The 21,231-nt window shown below is 31.1% G+C and overlaps 2 long non-coding RNA genes across 2 annotated transcripts; one reads left to right on the plus strand and one right to left on the minus strand.

The window, feature by feature from the left end:
• Positions 1-236: 236 nt before the first annotated feature.
• LOC118644915 lies at positions 237-1,080 on the plus strand. The gene is made up of 3 exons (XR_004962695.1): positions 237-254; positions 390-679; positions 1,038-1,080. It is a non-coding gene; the product is annotated as an uncharacterized LOC118644915 (long non-coding RNA).
• A 6,577-nt stretch (positions 1,081-7,657) lies between these two features.
• Positions 7,658-9,584, minus strand: LOC118644923. Its single transcript, XR_004962699.1, has 3 exons — positions 9,508-9,584; positions 8,336-9,140; positions 7,658-7,843 (listed from the first exon to the last, which is right to left on the minus strand). It is a non-coding gene; the product is annotated as an uncharacterized LOC118644923 (long non-coding RNA).
• Positions 9,585-21,231: the final 11,647 nt, after the last annotated feature.

Here is a 21,231-nt window from a genome sequence, read left to right on the forward strand (position 1 = left end):
ATTGGCTATCCTATTAAAAAGTAACAAACGGATATTTAGATTGGATAAAAATCTGATTATGTTTTGTTGGGAATGAAATCATCGGAATGTTTGAAAAAAAAAAAGATTATTAGTTTAAAAAGTGATAAAAATATTAATTTTTCTAGACCGACGAAATTGTCGGCACGCAGTTTATAATATGAACTGAGAATATTAAATTAATAGAAAAATTATTTAGAGCACGATCTGCTGCAGACCGAATCGGCAATTTTAAGGTTATTTAATATCATATGTTTAAAATATTTATCGGTCGGAGAACTAATTTACTTATATATTATATATTTTCTGTCTATTTTCAAGATTTTTTAAATCTAAATAATCATAAATATTTGTTTGTTACTTTTTGATAGGATAATTAAATCGGACAGTTTTCTCAGTATAATTAAATCATAATGAGTATTATAATTATTTTAACAGGTAATTTATAAGCAATTAATACAGTTGTAAACCAATCTCTACAAGCCAATTTCTACAAGTAAAAAAATGTTGAAATGTTTTAATTTTTATTAGCAATTCGGGAAATCTTTAAATTTTTTTACAACCAAAGAAAAAAAAAAATGTACACTATACGTATATGTGTGTGCGTGCATAAAGATATACATGTGCATTTAAGATGTGCAACGTAAGCAGGAAACATAAAGTAAGTCAACATAAAACGTGTTTTCTTTCCTATCAAGGCTTCCGCCATTTTGCATTCTGCTCCGTGTAGGCGTACTCATTTCGCGATAGCAATTAACGCAACTTTATTTATTGAAAACGATTATCGTGGGATTCGCTTAGAATCTAGAACGTTGCAATTAAGTCACGGAAACTCATTTTTAATTTATTAAGCGCAGTTGAGAGACTTATAGCCGCATGCAAATATGCCTGGTAAAATATCTCGCGGCATGTGATATGTGCATCGTCTCGCACACATTAAGGCTATGAATAATTATAACTTGGCAAGGATAATATTCGGTCAAAAATGTTCATCTTAATAATCACAATTCCTTTCGCAGATCCGGTTTTCGCAGACTAACATAGTATAATTATTACGATAAAACTGAACTTGAGAAATTTAAATAAGGACGTAATGAAAACATTTTTCTTCACGAAAGAAATAATTTCTGTATTTTAATTACACGGTCAAGCGATCAAGGAAGATATGTTATCAGGTTTATAATATTAACCGGTATTTGCGTAAGTAATTCAGTCGTAGCTCTAATTATTTATTTGATTTGGTTTTATTAACATGTTCTTGTAGACACTTTGTACGAATATATTTCATAAATGAATACTTTTTAACGAGAGAACGTGGAACGTGTACATCTTTTTGTAAAAAGAAAGACGAGCGGTTACGATGCGTGCTCCGTCCGAACCACAAACAAGCAGACAATAAGGACACACATCTCGATTGTCGCGTCACAATAACCAGCACAATACGAGCAACAATTGTATCCATCAATGTCGCTATTCTACACCGCCGCCCTGTAAATTAGTCCTCAGGATCCCATGACGCATCCTGTGGGAGAAGCTCGCGTGTCATTCCCAGTTACCAATACAATACCATCAAAATCCTGTCACAGGAAACCCAAAGAATCCCCCGATTGGTTCCGCTGAGATTTTTCATTGGCGTTATTCTCTATTAGTTGAGGTCTCCTACTTGATCTTCCACGCGAGAGATCGATCGATATTAAATTATTGCCAGCTGCACAAACGATGTTTAAATTATCTCTTTCTTAGACGCAGTGACACGTTAATTAAAACGTAGAATTTATCTGTTATTTAAAAATTAATATTTTCTCCTTGCTATTTGCACGTCACATTTTATTGGAAGCATGAATATTAATGGCGCGATATTGACGCGTAATCTTGTGTAACAACTAATTTTAACACGCAATTAATTAAAAGGCTTAAAATAGTCAATAATTAACGATATGACATCGTTAATTATCGGTTCAGGTTCTAAATTTTACAAGTACGAAGACGCGAAGGCAGAAGGTAGAAGAAGATACGTGGTGGTGACGTGACACGACGTGGCCACCACGATCGGTCTCGCCATCACGACCGAACCCAAATGCATCTATTAGCACTTGTCAATGATGTCATTGTGACTGAATCTTGTCCATGGAATGCATCGCTGGGTTGGTCTTATAGTGTCGTGGCGACGTAGCGTCCTAGGAATTGGCTCATATCCACTCGATACTATTCCCGCTGTACTCCAGAGAATCCGACCTACGTAATCCTGGCTGAGGCTAATCTGATCTCAATGGCGTGAGATGGCGGTGCGAATTTCGAGTGTAAATGCTCCACTTAGCAGCCAATGCGCTTGCGATCTTCTTTTGTGTGACGACCGGTGTCTCGCGTTAATACGGATTTCTATCCCCCGTGTCAAGGATCACGCTTGTGGATGCTTGTGAATGCTTGTGGACGTTTGCTCGCCACGACGACGACGCGCGACGCGCGACGTCTCGAATGTCCGGGATTCAAATCCGTCCATAATATCTTTAATTAAATGTAACGTAAAGCATTGTAACATGTAAGATAATGTCGATTCTTAAAAAAAGGATGTAACAATCAATAGAAATAAATAGCAATTTTAATCGATGACAGTAATTAATTATACAATATAATATACCTTTCTCATTGATTCCGTTTGTTTTCGCACCTATACCTAAGGAAAAAATATTTATTGAGTACAAGATAATTATATACAATTGCGAGAGAGATGAATAGACCGGTATAGTGCGCGAGTTTTTCCTGAAACGTTTTTTATCTTTCGTTACGCATGCGCGCGCGTACGTAATGCAAACGATACTGTTCCTGTTCTTTCAGGTGACGCTTACTGCATCTTGGGAACTTGTTCTCGTTAGATGTCTCGTTCAGATAGGAGTTACTTTAGTAACGTTGTTCGTAACTCGATATTCAAGAGATGCTGCAGAGGCCCGGTGCACAGGCCGCGGTGGCGCAGGCAAAATACAAACTGTCGGGCCTATGGGCCAAGGGGCGCCCGTTGTATTTGCTCAATTTACAGTTACGTAATTCCATAATGAAGGACCGACGTTTCTTCTTCCTTTTTTCTTTCTTCGACGATCGATCCTTCGATGAGAATGTAACGTAGCGCCGTTGCACCAACAATAGATGCTTCTGGGATTTTGCGAGCGAGCAGACCTTCACAAAGGGGCGAGTCGTAGAGGCGGTGGGGTGACTACCACGGGGGTGTCGTATTTCGCAGTTGTTTCTATAAACAAGGAATATAAAACAGGCTGCATGGCTGCAAGTCGGTCGCTCCCAGAGTGAGAAACCGTAAAGTTGCCGCGCGGAAGACACGTTTTTTCGTTTCACTATGGGTCAAACTAAATTTTATACGCTGTACTAACTTAGTTCGCGAGCTTCGTTGTTTCGGCTATTATACATATATAAGAGTATTAGAATCTTTGAAATTTGCTTGAATGTTTTATTGTGATATAAGGATCTACGAGAATACGTAATTAGGTACATTCGGGACAATAAAAAAATATAATAGTAAAATTTAACAAGAAAAAGAGAAGAGGAAAAGAGATAAATCAGGCCCGTAATTCACGTCAATAATCAAATCTATCGAAATGCTGACATCGCTTTTCCGTGACGTTGATTGTTTTTCTCTTGATGAGCTAGCTTTGTTACCGAATGATAATTTGTACAGATAATTATTATTGCAATTTGTTTTTATGAAGTAAAAAGTAAAAAACTAAATAGCGCGTCTGTGATGTCTAGTATTGTAAAATCTATATTTTCAAAAACAAATGTGTCACACAGTTTTAGTTGCATTTTATTGGTGTTTACTTATTATGCGTATATGCCTTTATGGAATGTGCCTTTACAATTCTTTCGATAGGAAACGAGAGAACAATCTATTTTTTAATTGTTTTATTCCGTCTTTGTTCATAACATACATGTATTATATATGTATGTATATGTATTATGTACATACTATTGCGCATCGTGTGTAAACTAATGCGAGTTGTAGAATTATTAAATTCAATTGTTCGTTATTTGTGCACACACAATTTCGAAAAAGTATTACGTAAACAGACAATATTTTACAATATCGATGGAGTTACATCATCCTTCTTTTTTTATTAATCTCATCTGTTCGATGAAAATTGATACGGCTTTTTTTTGTCCAAGAAATTTCTAAACTTGGCAATGCACATGAAATTCGCGAAAGACAAATATAATTGGCAGCTACAGGGACGTTTCTATGATGAGTGGCAGTTTTAGCGTTAGATAGGGGTTTGTTTTGTATCCATTGCTGCCCTTCTTTATTTTGTTCATTCGGACTCGATTCACTTAGCAGCGAAGCTTTGTGTGCAGGACCTAAAATAACACCTACAGACTCTTCAAGAGTCGTTTCTAATTTCTCGAATGATTGCACTTTCATTTTTTTGGAGGGGGGGGGAGGGGCAGCAACAGAAGAGATCTCGATTGTTGCTACAAACATTGACCACATTAATTCGTGCATTTGTTTAAATTTACTTTATTTTCTATGTATATGTTGCTATGCATATGTTTTGTAACTAGCATAATTTTAAATATATTTAAAGTTAAGAATATATCAGATTCTCCTCTAAGTCTATTGCAACAACTTGTATTGTAAATAATTAGAACTTGTGAGTTATTAGAGAACTTAGAAAATTATATATACTAGAATATAACATTATGCTTGCTTTGCGCACACGTCTTTTAGTTTTAAAATTATTAAATATAAATATAATTTAACATATAAATTTTGTTTGAAATAATTTTACATTATTTAACTTGAAATAAATGGAAGTTAAGTTATAAAGTTATAGGAAGAGAGGCCATATTAATAAAGTATATATAAAAGATTTTGAATATAGAGACGTGTAATTAGTTTTTAGTAAATGAGTGAGAGTAAAATTTTCAACTATTTAATGGTAATTTTCTTGTTGTCACACTTGTTTATGTTAAGTTTATATTTAGATTTGTATTTATGATAATTGTAGACATCATTTGAGAAGGGCCTAAATCGAAGGCCGAAACGTTATGAGAAAGCAGTAAAAATAAAGATTCCTTTGCCAGTACCGTTGACTCATGAATTTTTAACAAAATTGTCATTGTCCAGGCGTAAAAGTTTCTTGACTGGTAATCAGTTTTTAATTCAAATTAATACTTATAATTAAAATTGACAAAGATTTTTAACAAAATAAAAAAATTATATGATATGCGAAAACATTTTACACATCTAACAAAGAAAATTTAATTTCCAATAAGTTCCAAAGTTAAAAAATGTGAGGCAGATTAAATATTAAATATCTTTCAAAAAAATTGTATTTTTATTATACGTAGTTACATTTTTATACCGCAAATTTAATATTAATATTTATCATAACACTATCTGATCGACGTGTCATACGTTGTACATTTTCATTAATGAAACGTACGTAAACGTATGATGAAAACAATGATAAACTGTGTGCAACCGTTGTTTGCATAGGTAGTTGGCGCACAGCCCGAGGTGTACATCCGGACAAAGAAGTTTCATTGTTGTTGTTTTGGATTATCCACAGAGGGTTTTATATCCCAAGTACGGCAGCACATTAAGCTCGAGCCTGCGGATAATAGGCTGTTTATTTTATTAGCGGTGAACAGTAGTCAGATGTTTCAACCGAAATTGCAAATTATTTAAGTTGCATTGCTCAGAAGATTTTACAGTGAATTTTTATTACAGATATTAAAAGCTATTAATATATTTGAGAAGTACAATTGTACTTCTTTTATTAAATGCCTTGTGCATACAATCTCTTTATTTTGGTGCTAAATTTCGTTAGGTTAAAAACTCTATGTATTCTTACTTATTAACTCTATATATATTATATATATATATAAATATATATATATATATAAATATACTTTTATATATATATATATAAAAGTATAAATTAAAATAATTATATTATCACCAATCCAGCTTTGCAGTATTTCAAATAAGTTCTTAGGTACTATTCTGTACACGGTTATTGCAATAACTGTAGTTTAGCAAGTGTCGTTGCGCTGCTTGTTTATGTATCAAAACATGTGCACTATCAGGTGACATTCTACAAACTATTGTTTTCTAACATTGACAAGATATTTTTGCTATCTTTTGCAAAATTGTTTAAATAGATTTTGTAGATATTATATATCTATTTATACTGTATTATTTTCCGAATTATGATAAAATTACTCATGATGAGACATATAAATTGTATATATATGTATATGTATATATCATCTGTTTCGATATAATCTCAAGTAGCACATACACGTTTCAAAAACGTTTCACAAATGTTTCTTCGAAACGTTTCATAACTGGCTCTTGAAAAAGTTTCATTAAAATTCGTTTTTTTTTCTTTATTCGTGAAGAATTTATTTTTTCACAGATTTAATAAAATAATGCATTCACGCACGTGCACATACGTGCGTGTGTGCCTGTGTAAATGCATTAAATATATTTATGGAATCATATATTATTTAGTAGCCTGTTATTACGTAAGTGGCGCTAATATAATAATATATACAATATTAGCCGTTTGTTACAAAAAACATTTTTAGTTTCGAGCATTTCGAAACTTTTAATTACACATATACTTTTTCATTATTCTTTTTAAACTTTAATGTACTACACTGATAGAAAAATATATGATATTTACGACTATAATTGCATAGTAAAATAATTATAGTTAGAAATATCATTTTTATAGTAATTATTACTATAATATTGGTAATAATAATTATATATTTATGGTAAATGCTTATAATGATCATTTTATGCTACAACTAGTATATAAAATTTTTATAAAAGTGTAAAAAAATTTTAATTTTGATTTATAGCAACCATATCATAAGTTACATAAACTAATATTATGGTTATGAGAACTATAATATAGTTTAAACCAACTATAAATTTATGGTCCACTGGCACCTCAACTATATTTTATAGTTATTCAACAATATAAATTAAAGTTATTATTACCAATATTATAGTAATAATTACTATAAAAATAACATTTCTAACTTTATAATTATTTTACTATGCAATTATAGTTGTAAATATTATATATTTTTCTCTCAGTGTACTCATACAACACATAAATGTCTCATGTAGCACATATTTGTTTCAGAAACAAATGTACACATACACATACACATATGCGCGCGCGTAATTGGGTAGCCATATTATTATCTTCTCCTAAATATATATATATGTATGTATATATATGCGCGCGCGCGCGCGCACACACACACACACACACACACACACACACATGTATATATATATATATATATATATATATATATATATATAATTTTGAATTAAAAAATTAATTTTTATTCTATCTATAAAAACGGTAAAAATACGTTTCTTAAATTATGATTTTAAAAACGTTTCCGTTTAGACGTTTTTTATTAGTGCTTGACAATAAAAAAATATTGGATACGTTTAGAAAACGTTTATAAAACGAATGTGTGCTGCCTGGGATGACATCGATATTAATTAGAACTAAGAATGTACATGTGTCTTTGTAAACACATGCACGTATTCAAGCATGCATGTGTTCCATGTCAAATAACTACATTTTTATAAGAAGTACAAGAAGATAAATTTATTTTTTTTAATATCCCCTGACCGTATAAAAGAATTGCTTTTGTTGTAGATGTTAAAATTTTGATACAACAGTGCGAGAAGATGCCGTCAAGAGATCGAGAATATCTTTCTGCCAGGCCCGTTAATAACGGCGATCAGCGAGTTCTCCTGTAGACTGCAGGATTGCGTCGCGTCCTGGAACGGGCATAATGGTGGGTCACCATGACTAAAAGGGCTAATCATGACAAATGCAGTTACTGCCTCTTCAAGGGTCCGAGGAATCTTCAAGAGGATCTCATAGAGTCCATGCTGCTCGTGCGCAGCTTCACCTCGGACTTAAAAAGATCAGTCGCGTTCATACGTGCAAAACGCATCGAGTCATGACTAATGCATTTGCCATGGTGTTCAATTTATCGTTTGTTCATCCAACTCAATAAGTAGCATTTGTTTTTGTATATTTCTCTCATAGATGTATTATATAATAACTAGACTGCACATCTCTGTGTCTTTCACGTTAAAATGCGTCCAAAAATAGAAAAAAGGTGCTGTACGATCACCAGCTTATTGTATTTTCGGACAAAGATAGAATGATATTACAAAGTATGCTATTCTTTTGCAATTTTCGACATCTCTCGAGTCGAATGTGCAGTTTAGTTACAATATTATACGTCTATAAATTTTTATTACTTATGATTTCATTGTACTGGACGTTATGCTACGGAATCATATGTTAGCAAGTTACACGTAGAGAACTGTCGAAAATTTGTCCATCTTCTTGTCTATCTCTTTGTTTATCTCTCTGAATCTTAAAATTTGAAAGAAAAGCATGTATTATATACAAAGCGCGCTAATTAAAGAGATTGAATATAAAATCTTAATCTTTGAATTAATTGTACGTATATCAACGATATTATCAACCACACAAAAAGAAATAATAAGATATGTATACATATCTTACTGTACATACATACAATGATTATCAATACAATCTAACATAAAGATAACACGCACACTTTATTTAGTGTTTTAAGAGCATGTTTCTTTGTTGTAAAAACAAAACTTTGAATGAAACTATATTCTATCAAACAGTTAAAAAAATAGTAAACGGTAATAATAGTCAATGTAAAGTAAAACACAAATTCACCTTTTTTATCTAATAGATTTTGCAAGAAACTAGGATTTGATATCAAGAGATAAAAGGATGTCTAAAAGACATAGTCAATATTGAGTAGTTTCAATGATACGCAAGATATATTGTTTTTTTAACTGTCACATTGTAATAGCAGAAAGTAGTTTGACGAAGAGCAATTTGTCAATTAATTTTTTCGCCGCTTGTCAGAATGGAAACTTAATGATTCGATAATTATACATTTAATACGATCGGCCACAGCTGCGTATCGGTTTATACCTGACAGGTTCGTTTTGAAAACCCTTCATTCGACCGACGTTTCTTTCTTTTGACCCTAATGTAATAACCGTTGGTCCTGTGTAACTATGAAAATAATTTGTAAATTAATTATTAATACACATAAAGAATGTGTTTTATTATGAAAAAAATGTAAGTATTAATTTGCTTGTGTTATCAAAAAATTAGAATTAAAATTTTTAGAATAATTAAAAAAGCACTTTTTTCAATTTAACCAGCATATGCAATATAAGCATATGTAGATATTGTATCTTAATTAATTAATTAAAGAACACAATTATCTGATTATGAAAGAATTTTACATCTTATGTAATTAACACAAATAATAAATAACTATATCTTTGATACATCCACACATTCTTTAATTATATAAACTAGGTTAGTTTACTTCTATATGTATATTAAATATTATATGCACGATTTTTATATTTACAACATATACTTTTTGTAAATCAGCAAAAATTGGTAAAGTTGAGAAGTAATAACTTTTTCTCTCTCTCTCTCTCTCTCTCTCTCTCTCTCTCTCTCTCTCTCTGCCTTCTCCAATCTCATTTTTATCCCTTTCCCCTTTAACAATAAAAAATAATTTTACGTTAATAGTAACGAGAATCGAAGGGAGAGCATCAAGTCGCGAGAAGCCGCGTTTTTTTACCCCGTCGAGGGCTTTGCCCTCAACATGTAACTCTATAACCTGGCATATCTGCACATTTGTATCGAGCCGCGGGGTTTCAGGTCGTGGCCTCTTTTGTTGGCCGATGATGTTGTTTCGCTTCGTTATTGGTCGCAAGGTTGCATGACATGTACGTGCACACACTTCAGTATGTATCAGTATGAATGCTGTTCAGAGGGTCGTTCACAGCGGCATATGGCCATGTATCATATTACGAGACGTTTGTCATCATCAGAGTAGCTATTGTTCCTTAGAACTAAGGGTGCTACCGTGCATTGGCAAATCTTGGAAATGCCGACTAACTTCTTTACGGCTTCTTTTTGGCTTCTTCTTTGATGGGTGCACTGAGAAAAAAGTTATTAATTTGACTAAATTTTTCTATTTGATTAAATTCAATTTAATCTATAATTATTTATGTATTTCAGTCAAATATATAAATAGTTAAATTGAAGTTCAAGTATTTTATGTATTTAAATTAAATGCATAAATACTTGAGCTGAAAAAATTTAATTAAGTTGAAAAATTTAGTCAAATTAACATTTTTTTCTCAAAGTAAAAACTTTTTTTGTTATATACAAATTGCACATAATCTTTTTGATTAAATTACGCAACATAAAAATATTCAATAATAAATAAAAATAGATTGATATATAAGTAATTGATATATAAGTATCTATATAAATAATTATATAGATATGAGCTTTGTTCGGAGCTAGGTAACCGATACTTGATAAGCGCACCGTTTACTTATTGAGCTTAAAGTATCTAAAAAAATGAAACTTAAACAGATATTTCTAAAATAAATCTGATAATAGTTAGACCACAAATTTAATTAATTTCATAATTTTATAAGAATGTAGTGGTAATGAGTATCTTAAGTATTGTAAAGAATTTATTGCGAAAAATATTACTCTAGCCAATATTACTATGCACAAAGTTTTAAATCCGACTAAATAAGACTTGTTTTTATACAAAAATAAAATTTTTTATAAAATGTCTAAAAATATAGCTATATATATTATTTTGAAAATAATTTTGTTGGATCATCAAAATAATTATATAGGACACTCAAGCATGATAAGTAAAGCTGCAAAAAGTTTTGCTATTCTATAAGCAACCAATTTGACTGTCCTACACAATTATTTTCATGGTTTAACGAAATTATTTTTTCAGATCTATATGTATATATTGTACATATATATATATATATATATATGAAAAATAGAATTAATTTATCTATTTTTTTGATAAGGCAATTTATTTTAAATATAGTACATATATCTGTGCAAAAAATTCGAAAATGAAGAGATTGAATTTTCTTTCGCCTACCTGTGCGAGTAACATGACCCACGGCTTTCCCGCTATCAATCATCCATCATTACGTGTAATCAAGCGAATAACCGGGTGGAGTATTGGACTCTTTTTCCAAACTTTACTTCATAACGCCTCGGAAGGGACGATTCAGGTGCGTGAACAATCTGACCTTTTCGAGTGACAGCTGCGGTATCAGAATTTTTCGCGGAGAATTACAAGTTTTTTATCCAAAATATCCCAACCGCACATTTAAAAGCCCCAATTTCGTAACCCATTCAGGTCATAGATCGAACTATTCTCTAGTAATAGTCTTCAAAGAGCGGACCTCCCATGGATCTGCCTACCTGCATGAACACATATCTTTTCTCTATGGAAGTATCCATTTTTAGAAACGGTTAGACATCTATTATAATATGTAGAATGAAAAATTTTTTGCAGGAAAAACTAGGTACATGTAATCATGTCGTACTGATAGTAAGAAGATTTAAAGGATTATAATTAAACAGAACACGAATCAATTTTTAATGACTGCAATTAATTAGACCGTTATTAAATTGATTCTTTATTTTTTCTTAATTTCCGATTGTAGAATAGGTGGTCAATCAAAATTAAAATAAAAGTTGTAAAAGTTAAAGTAGATTAGATAATTATGTCTCATAAGCAATTATGTTGAAATTTATAGATATAAAATAGTATTTAAATTAAATGACGAACGTATAGCTGAGAAATGTTTCACCTATAATGATTTCAATGATACAATATCTTTTAGGATCGGTTCATAATTCCATTATAAGCGTAGATTAACTAAATTTATCTCTTTGTCTTAAAATTATTAAAGGAGAAAAAGTAGTATCTTGTTTCGTTTTTATAATTTAATTCGATTTTAATTGAAGATGAAGAACTAAGACTTAAATTTTTCATTATTTAAGAGACATACACGCGCAAATATTTTGTGCAAATCGTTCTCTTCTTAAGTAAAATTTTTTTAGTTGGTTTTACCTTATCTAGATCTTTAATTTATTTTTATTTATAACTTGTTTTATTTAACTTTATTTTACATTAAATATAGAGAAAGCATTGCTTTTTTTGCGATCAAATTAAAGTTGATTTCGTGACACCACGAACTAATAAATTGCAATAATTGTAAACCGTATTGACCTCAGTTTAGTTTTCAGTTTACCATCTCTTCTTTCCTATCTTTATTTCTTCCTTTTCTTTATTATCTTTCGCAGTAATCCTCGTCACGTTTAGCTGTAGAGCCGCGTGATGCACAAGAGAATTCGCACGGTCGTTAAACTGTCGAGTCGTTTACTCTATCTATAAGCTCCATATTTTCCTGGCAATAAATTTCTCGAGAAGGAAGAAGGGGTGCTATTTAAACGTGCATCGTACGAAGGGTAGTTGTGTGCGTTACTACAACGGTAGCGAGAACTTGGTGATTCAAAATCATAAATACATAAGAATTCGATATATTTATAGTAGTGCACAAGAAAAATACATAGCTACGACTATCATTTCTTGCAAGAGTAATTTGAATCATTTTTCGATAAAAATTAATAAATAGATAATGATGAATAAACTTTGGCCCATAAAATGTTAAAACTGTAAGAAAATTATACCAAATTTTTTAAATTACAAATTTCTTAATTTTTTAATTCCTCTTCAATTTTATGAATCTTTACGTTACAATTACTCTTATTTTTAAATTTGTATTAAAAAAATGAAACGACATTATCGAGCATTGTGTATATATATATATATATTATGAACATTTTGAGATGTGGATCACGAGACGTATTGTGATCAAAAAATAAGGTGAATTTTTCATTTACACTTCGCGAGTACTATAAAATTATGAAATTATTTTTTTTGTGGGTTGGTAGTACTGTCTTTGACATCTATGCAGAGTTTCATGTCAATATATTCAATTGCTACAGAGCTACACGTGTTTTCGTAAACATATAAAAGTGAGTTTTTCGATTTTTACTATGTCTGATTTTGTTGAGCAAAGAATTTGCATTAAATTTTGTTTGCGGAATTAATATTCTGCCGCGGAAACGTTGAAGATGTCGCAGAAGGCCTTTGGTGATAAGGCTATGTCGCAAAAAAATGTTTACAAGTGGTACAAAGACTTGAAAGAAGGCCGAGAACGACTTCAAGACTAACAGCGCCCCGGAAGAAATTGAGTGTTTTTGGAATAAATCGAGATTTGACGCGTTTAAGGCACAAAACATCTTTTAGAATGGTTTGGGTTGATCCAAATGAAATGCCCCCAGCATCAGCAAGGTCTCTAATTGTCAATCGACGATTTTCGAGCACCAAATCTTTGATTTCCTTGACATAGCTTTTATCGGTAGATGTTGATGGTCTTTCGGGGACATGAAACTCTCCGTAGATGTCAAAGACAGTATTACCAACCCACAAAAAAAAATAATTTCATGATTTTATAGTATCCGCAAATTAAATGAAAAATGTATCTTATTTTTTGATCACAATAGTACACTTTTTATCTTTAACTCATCTCTTTGGGTTTCTTCTATGTTTTAGCAATATTGTATCTACAATTTATTGGAATAAAAAGATTTGTCGTTGTTAAAAGTAATTATTTTGCAAGACTTATTAAGTTTCTTTTTACTCTTACATTGACGAAATTGTGAAAATTACTTTTATATCGAGTTATTGGTTGTTTTGGTAAAAACCTGAAATTGAAACTTAAAGTTCAACTTTGAACGAGTCATGTATCGATACGATCGATGTGACCCATGGGAGTAATTGAAAAAAAAAAACATGTTGTTAATAATATATTCTGGACAGATAATTTCTATAATAGGAATTCTTTTGATCAACTGAATGCTGAAGAAATAAACGGCTTTTATATTTTAAGGCGCGCGTGTAACGTTTTAGAAAAGAAACGATCGATACGTCACTTTCAATCATTGTCAATCTCTAGACGATTTGTAAAGTCGATCTTTCAAAATTGTTTGCATCGTCTTCACGAAGCAATCCCACAACAATAGCAAACTGCAAATCGCATTCGATAAACTGGCTAGCGAGTTTTCAGGTTGTTGACTTCAGTTAGACCGAGAAAAATTTATGCGATCTTGTCTTTCATTTGTCATAAGATTTCGAGAGTGAATCCAAAAGATTTTAGAGATATCACATTATACTTTATATATTAACGCCAAAAAAACAAACAATAGTAAACTCTCACAATATAGGTAAATATTACAATACTACATGACAATACAATAAAAGAACATTTTAAGTTATTATTAACATATAAATATAATTATATATATAAATATAATATAAATATAATATTAAAAAATATAAATATAATTAACATATAAAAATCAAATAATTATGTTTTATTAAGCTACAGCGCTTTGAAATAAAACAAACATATTAAAAAAAAAATACTAATTTTTAATTTTATTTATAATTTAGGAATAAAATATAATAGAGATGAAATAAAAATACTAATTTTTTTGTACCTTTATAATACGTATTTGAAAACTCTATAATTTTTTTTATCAAGATATTTAATTTTTTATGAGATGCAAGAAAATCGCAAATGTACATTGAAGAAAATATTCGTTGATATTTAATCGAATAATCTAATGTTCGAATATTCCAATGTGAAATCGGTTATGTCTACCTTTCATCAAATAATTACGAGCGCATACTACATTTACTATATATTTATTATTGATAGAGTTTCATCTGTAACAAAATTAATATTTGGATACACTATTTAACTTCTTTGTGTACATTGAAAAAAATTTTCAACGGATTCACCAGTTAAATAATGTATCTGATTATTAATTCTGTTACCGATTTGGATTATTCGATTAAATATTAACGATATTTCTCTTAGTGTATCCTAACGTTTGGCCAAAAGTGTACACAAATACATACACACATTTCTTAGTGCATTTCTCTTTATATACGTAATTGAATAGGTAATTATGCAGGCAATTAGAAAGTTTAATAAAATGAAAGAACAACGCAATAAAAAAAATTAATTTCTGCTTTTTATATTCAATCAAGATTGTATTATAGTAAAATACTTTTAAATTAATTGTTAATAATTTAGGAGCGATTCAAAGTGATATCATTCTTGATAATATTATCGATATTTAGAAAATTTATATATCTCATATTTGAGAGAGAGAGAGAGAGAGAGAGAGAGAGAGAGAGAGAGAGAGAGAGAGAGAGAGAGAGAGAGAGAGAGAGTTCAATATATTTAAAAATGTAATATAAACCGGCTTGTATATAATTCAAAATATTCAAGATTAATGAGGTCAATAAACGAGCAACATGAATGTGATAAATAAACCAAATTTATTATTATTGAATATTGATAATAACAAAGCGAACGTTTTGATTTACTTAGTCATTATCAGTGATTTGTTTTAAATATCATGTTAAATAATTAAAGCCTTTTATTACAAAAAATTAAATAAACTCGGAGTCTTTTATACAAAAATTAAAACTGGATGTGTTTTTCTTACGTGGGTAGTAATAGTGAAATGGATAAAATCGGAAAAAAATTGTATATAGTTTTAGTTAAGAATTGCGGATAATAAAAGAACCGATACGGACAAAATGAAAAATTAATAACGATGTGTCGCTGCTATTATCTTGTGAGTATGCTAGCAGAGCTCGTTAATGTGAGCACTCTGAAACGGAATCTGTCTCTACTTATCTCTCGAGAAAAATATTAAATATTGATAGAAGAATATCTAGACGATGCTAGAGCCATCGATCATCATGACGTTATTCTATATGACATTGGCCTGAATGACAAACGCTGTTTTGGCATCAACGTTATAGGCAGGTTCCGGAAGTGAATGGACACCCGCGAAACGAAGATATAACCGGTCCTGTCTCGGAGCGATAGGTCCCACAGGATGACCTATATTATACTAACCAAGCCTTTAAACAACTAGTGTATACCTTTTCGTTTACGCCACGTAAAGGTGTTTCTCGATTGATGGATTAGTGATCATGATCTTTATTTTCTCCTCTCCTTTCCTTTTTTCTTTTTGCTTCTTTTTTCGAACGATAGCACGATGTTGATTTACGTCAAAATATGTCCGAGGATACGTAGATTCTAAGATAAAGCGAGCCATCCTTCAACCCTTAAGTTACGAAACCTGTTTTTAGTTATACTTGCGAGGTGTAAGGGTATATATCACCCAGTTGCGAATGCATCACGATGGTAAACATAGAAACACAAAGTAATTTACGGAAAATTTAACATATTTTTTAACTTTCTGATTTTTAATATTAAACATCTTTGTAGCCAAATAATTAATAAAAATAACATAAAACTTAAAATACTATGAAGATCACTATTTTCTTCTCTTTGATCTTGATGTTTAATATACAAAAAATTATTTATTTGATTGATTATAACTGAAAAGTATTTGTACTTTTATAAGGGAAAACTTGAGAGGAATTAAAGATTTATATAACTTTCAATAAAAGTGTATAAGTTTGTCCTGTATAATGTTACACTTAAAAAGTGTTAATATAAAATTCTACATTTGAAATTCGATAATTCTTCTTTAATCTTTCAAGCATTGCAAAGTTATGAAATAAAAAATGCAAGATAAGATTTCTCGGTATGTATTATACTATATTACGCACGTTCGGTATTTAATTTTTGTTGGTAACAGAAACCTATCTTTTCATCTTTGCTCCTTTCGCTTTCTGCTCTTTCATCGTGACGGGAATGACGTATTATGTACTCGTGTTTGTGGATAAAAGTAACTCGGCATGAGATCGAGTCGACTCTTGTGTGTATGTGTATTTTGTGTGGCAGCGAAAGAAAAGAAAAGAGAAAGAAAGATGAAGAAGAAAGGACGACCATGAATTCTGAGAGGCTGACTCAGGCTGTGATTAAGTTATAGTTAGAGGTAGCAGGTACCACCATACGTTAGACAGGTGAATTGTGTCGGCAGGTTGCACAATGATCGGCACCTTTACAAATCAAAACAATTACTGTCTTCGGTAGTCTGGGCGCAATGTGATGATCCATAGCGAACGTGAACGTGAACGTGAACGTGAACGTGATGATGACTCTTGCCTATTAATTATCCATCGATGCGCGATAAAATTTCTCTACAATGCGGGTTACGCTTCTGACTAACTGTTTCAGAAGCCGTGATCCGATGTCTTCAATTCGCCATTATAACGCAGCTTTTGACACTATACATCTTCGAGGTTTTTACGGACATGTATTTCTTAAAAGTATTTTTACATTTAGTAATGCGACATTTGTTAACTGCTAGATGACAAATAAAGATAATAATATATATTTTAATCAAACATTCTTTGTGTTTTTTATAATTTTATACTATGTCAATAGAATTATTTAAAAATATACATAAAAGGTTAAATAAAATAAAAGAACTTGTAAGAACTTAATTTAATTTGAATTATAGAATATCTGTAAACCAATAAATTAAGATATGATTGTGCGTACACTATTATAGCTATTATTAATTTGTCATAAATTAAATATGATAAACATCTCACAAAATAAATGTCTATTATTGTCTGTTATTTGTAATTTTTATTACAAGGATAAATTGTTTATGATGTTTAAAGTGTAAAGAAATATTGACTTTTATCATGAAAATGTTTCAAATTTTTTGCCAGAGAAAAATTTAACTAAAAAAATTTTATTTCTGTTTAAAACTATACCGTGACAATATCTAGCATATAATCTTACGGAATGACAATATTTTTAATTCTAGATTGAATGGAATAAAATCAACAGAACTCATGTGCAGATGTTATATATTAATTATTTAGCGTTAATCTATTTTATGAGAATTTTAGAGAGAATAACTTCTAATCTTTTTAAATTTTAGACTCAACGCGCAAAGAGGAGAGGGAATGCACAATATTTTATCTTATGCTTAAAATATATGTAAGCAATCTACAATACGAATAATTGTTTTTAGAAACGTTTTTCACAAGACAGTATACTCTGAAAAAAAAAAAAAATTTATTAAATTGAAATGAATATTTTTTCAATTTAGTAAATTTTTTTTTCAGTGTACTACATTCATCGATTGTTTGAAAACAAAAAATGTTTACGCTTGTTAGTTATTATTAATTTACACCATTGAAATAAAGCATCTAGAATGCGTGCTGTTGTTCTCGATGATACCGAGAGAGAGGTACTTACATAGTGTAAAATTGTCTCTCTTTCTAGTGAAACTGATTGGACATTCGCAGTTCTACTGAATTATTATAAAAGGGATGTCATTTTTATATGTCTTTGTCTCTTTCTAATGATCAGTCATATTCATTAGAAAGAGATAGCGATTCCACACTATGCACCTCTCTCTCGTTATCGCCAGAACAATAGCGCGCTCATTCCATACGTTTTCATTTCAGTGATTCATATTTTTACTTACGTGCTGGACTGTATACTTTGATATTATTATTTTTTAACATGTTTTTCCGACACGCGCATTTATAAATACTATATTTTTAATTAGCTCTTTTAAACAAAAAATAAAATATTATCCTGGCTCCAAATTAATTTGATTGAGGTATTATTTTTCGTAATAAGTTCTTTTGTGGGAGGGAGAGAATTTTATAGATGCTTTAAAGCATTATTAAATTGCTGGTCAATTTAATTTATGAATTTACGCATTCCGGCTTCACGTATAAGAGACTATGTTTCAAGTTCGACAAAATTACGACGGACAGTTTGTATTACACAAATTATGTTAACAGGCATGTTAAGAACCGCTGCTGGACGATATTTTTATCTTTATGTTTGACATTTTCAGTTCTTATTTCAATTGTTACTCTCTAATCTTTCTCTAAATTTGAATGTTTGGACACTTTGGGCAATATTGGAAATACATACATCCATTTAAAGACGATAAATTACGTAATATCTCGATTAACTGATATACATATAATTATATATAAGACAATCTCTAGCTATAAAATAACTGACTGACTGGATTTTCGACCGAGAATCAAAACTCGACTTGCGTTTCGACAAAGGCATGTTTCGTCGTGGTACTTCCTTCGCGTTATCCTGAGATGGTGGAACTGGTCCTGTCAGATTGGCCCGTTTCACGGTTAACTCGGTGAAATATGAGAACTTTTTTGGTCGGATACCTAAATAGGTGCTTGCAACAAATAGCCTCGCGCGAGACATTCGGCGCGAGAATGTACAAGTTTAGAGGAGAAGAGGAAGAATATGAACACACAACTAAGTGATGTAGAAGGTGACTGCGATATACGTGATAATCGATCGTCATTAGCACCCCACAGCCAGCACGACGGATCGAGACGAGCCTCCAAGTCGGACGTTGTCGACAGAGGTCAACGTCGTTTTCCCGTGTCAAGGAAACATTAATATTGGACGGGCCGCTGACAAAATGGAAGAACCGTGGGTGACCACCCGCGAGCGTGGAGAACGTAAGAATTAACGACGAACTCTTATAGTCGCAGATGACACTTTGGACATCCTCCCATCATGATCAGAGTTCTTTACTTTTTTTATATTTATTACATCATGACGTCGCGTGCGTCATCTCTCATTTTGTTTTTTATTATAAATTATATATATAATTTTCCTCTTAACGTATGAATTTTTGAAATTTCGTCAATAGTGCTTATGTATAATGTAAAAAAAAGGCTAATCTTGCGAGTAAAACGAATAAACGAGGAAGTAAAAATTCAAACGGAGAACGGATATGTGCGTGTCAAGATAATAACGCAACGCTTTTTCGGAATTGCTCACACGTAGATGTATTCGGTTGGCCAACCAGCATGGCTGCGTTTCCTGTAACGTTTCTATTCAATTTCTTAACGCAAAATGGCTTCCATGTCGAGTCGACGCGCAATTATCGAGAGAAAAAGGGGAACAAGTTAATTTGAGGTTGTCGGTCTGTCTGTCAAGAGGAACGAAAAAGGGTTATATCCTCTTATGTTTTTTCCCGTCTGATATCCGTACTAAACAAATAAAGGAAACATTAACCATCGTCATTTGTGCCAAAATGGAGACCGTTTTGTTGATAGCAGAGAGGAAGAAAAAAAGAGAGCACTTTTCTATGTAAAGGTACAAATGTCATACTACGTACGATTACACTTAGCAATATTGTTTTGTAGTACTTAAGGATTATACCCTTTTTTAATAAATAAATGTAACATCAACTTTTTTCTTTAAGAGAAAATCGAAAAATGAATGAGTCGGGTATTGTAAAATATTCTTGTAAATGCGTAAACATTATTAATGCATTTGATTATACATATGTTGACTATAGAACTGATTTATTTCAGCTTTAATAGAGAAAGATGGATACGCAATTGTTTTGTACAGTTTTAATTTTTTCTATAAGTAAAATTAAATGTATGAAATCTTTTATATTGCTTATCATAAGCCTTATATTTGTCATAACGTTAATTATTCTTACATCAGCGCGACATTATAGATAATTATATTCAAAATTATGTTGCACATTTAGGTACTTAAAATTAATATCCGACTATTCTATAACAACTTTGAGATATTTATTTCGAATTCTTAGTTTACAGAGACCTTTTTATTATTAATCTCTTATTTACGTTAATTTCATTATTTATTTCATCTTATTCAATGTAATAATATTAAACGCGCTTCAAACTGTATTTGATACATAATGTATAATAATATTTAACATAAGAGAAAAGAGGATCAAAAAGTACAAAAATCATTTATTTATAAATTTAAATCCGTGTGTTATAGAATTTACTATAGTAATTAAAAAAAAAAGATTTAGTAAAGAGAGTGCACATTAATTTAACATGAATGATGTAGAGGTTCTGAAATTTAGTTGAGAGAGAGAGAGAGAGAGAGAGAGAGAGAGAGAGAGAGAGAGAAGGAAAAAGATGAGAAAAGAAAAGAATAAGTTATTTCAAAATCCTAAACAGTAAACGGTTTCTCGTGCGGGCTTCTCGAGTTTAGTTATTATATGTACCGACAACCCTTCACGTTCCATCGAAAGATCACGGGTAGAAACAAACGTTAAATATGACTAGGGAGCCGGAAATAATATAGGATAGGTCCGTCGTAAAGTAAGGTGTCGACAATGCGAGTAATGCGCTGGATAATGCGTCGTCGTTTCTACGTCGCTGATGATGCTCGTAAAG

This window comes from Monomorium pharaonis, chromosome 3 (assembly GCF_013373865.1).
Source record: "Monomorium pharaonis isolate MP-MQ-018 chromosome 3, ASM1337386v2, whole genome shotgun sequence".
NCBI classification, from domain to species: Eukaryota; Metazoa; Arthropoda; class Insecta; order Hymenoptera; family Formicidae; genus Monomorium; species Monomorium pharaonis.